Source organism: Octodon degus, unplaced genomic scaffold (assembly GCF_000260255.1).
Source record: "Octodon degus isolate 3935 unplaced genomic scaffold, OctDeg1.0 scaffold00209, whole genome shotgun sequence".
NCBI classification, from domain to species: domain Eukaryota; kingdom Metazoa; phylum Chordata; class Mammalia; order Rodentia; family Octodontidae; genus Octodon; species Octodon degus.
Genome location: NW_004524785.1, coordinates 2861519 through 2863409, shown reverse-complemented (window position 1 = coordinate 2863409; position 1891 = coordinate 2861519). Strand labels below are relative to the sequence as shown.

Sequence of the window (1891 nt, the reverse complement as noted above, 5' to 3'; positions counted from 1 at the left end):
GCTAAGTTAGGCTGGTGGCCCCAGGCAGTCTTCAGAGTCTGGAACCTGTCCACATCAGCACTACTGAAGGCCTAGAGGGTGACAATCAGCCACTGCCGGTCAGTGCCTTGCAATGACTCCAGCACAGGATTCTTGAGCTGGTAGATCCTTGATGTTAACAGCCCAGAAATCACAGGGCATCTTTGTCATAGGAAGCATGGTTACGATTGTTTGATAGTATTTGCTGGTGAGATCATAGAAACAACAGCGAACTGATGTCACACCAGGGAGGTGGAGGAGCATCTCTTCAAAGTCTTCGATTATCTCCTTTGTAACTTGTAGATCCATAATGTTTAAGTTTGGAGCTCTGATTGTTGTTTTACACAAGATCACTGCCTCATCACTACTTTTCACCTTCTCACGAGTCTTTTCCAGAAAAGTAAGAGCTACACTGGGATCAATCATCTGTCTAACCACATGCAGAATTCCATCTACCAGTGACAAAGCGTTCACCCTGAGTTCAAATTCACTGATGAAGATTTCATAAAGCTTAATGAGACCATCTCCCTAGGCAAAGCATGGGTCCTGTACAAAATCAAGGACCTGAAGTGTCAGTTGATGCCATAACTTCTTTGGGTAGAGCTCCTCTAGACGGTGCCACCCAGCAGCCTAACTGGGCCCACAGCTCTGACTCTGCTCTAAGAAGCCCCGTATATCCTTCATGATGGCAGGCATCTGTGTCATCTTGTGTAATTCCTATATTTGTCAAAATGTTCCAAATTTCTTATAATTTTTTAACATGCATTAATTATAGTCATTTTCTATTTTATGCTGTAACTCTATTCTCTGAAATATATGGTTCTGTTGCTCATTCTCTTACTCAAGTGGTCTGTTTCCTTGTGTGTTTTATATAGTTTTTGAGTATGAAATTCTTTTGAATGGAGATCTTTTTTTCTGGAACATCTCTAAAACCAACATTAAGCTTGAATTCATCCAGCAAGGATTGCATTTCCTTTTGAGTTACCAGGAGCAACTCAAATCACTTTATTGTATTAAAATTTCTTCACAGATATCTTAGATAATACAAGTAATATGAATGAATAAAAATAAGTGTTGTCATCAGCTTATGATGCAAATTTTAAATATTTTCCCCTCATCCAGTGCCAAAGTTGAGATAAGCATGTTTCATTTTTTTCTTTTGTAAAAAAGTGAATTTTTTTTTACTTTAAATAGTTTTACATATTCAGAAAAATGTGAACATAACCTAGTGTTCCCATTTACCCCGCACCCAGTGTCCCCTGTTATCAGCATGTCACATTCATCTGGATTATTTGTTCCAGTCACTAGACCCAACCTGGCATTATCAATTAAAGGCCATTTTTATTCAGCATTCCTCGATTTTTATCTAATATCCTTTCCCTGATAGCGTTCCACCCAAGATATCATATTATATTCAGTCATCTTGATTTCTTAGCCACTTCCTAAAAGTTTCCAAGAATCTGTGTTTAATGATTTTGACAGCTTTGAAGAGGACTTGTTGATTATTTTGTAGAATGTCTTTCCTTCAGTTAGACTTAGCAAATTTTTTTTCTCACGATGAGACTGGGAGGAAGATCCCACGGGGTAGGCTGCTGTTTTCATCACATTTATCAAGGACACAAAGTAGCAGCATAGTTTATGACTGTTGATGTGGTATCTCTGGATTCCTCCCTGTACTCTCCAGGTGACATCGTTGTGTGCAGGCGCCACTTGCAGCGTCATCTTTGGTCCCCTCCAGGAAGGGTACAGCATCCATATACATTATTTAGAATTTGTCGGCATAGAGGATTTCTCTCTCCTCCTCCATTTGTTTATGTCTGTGTGGAATCATGGATATTTACTGTGCACCTGGAGTGATAGTCCAAAATACTTT

General features: G+C 39.3%; 1 pseudogene across 1 annotated transcript in view; it reads right to left on the bottom strand.

Annotated features, from left to right (window-relative positions):
- The window catches only part of LOC101592013, a 2323-nt pseudogene extending 1621 nt beyond the window's left edge, over positions 1-702 (bottom strand). Inside the window, exon 1 of the transcript XR_192848.1 lies at positions 46-702. The product of XR_192848.1 is annotated as a 26S proteasome non-ATPase regulatory subunit 13-like (transcript). The remainder of the gene's footprint in view (positions 1-45) is intronic.
- Positions 703-1891: the final 1189 nt, after the last annotated feature.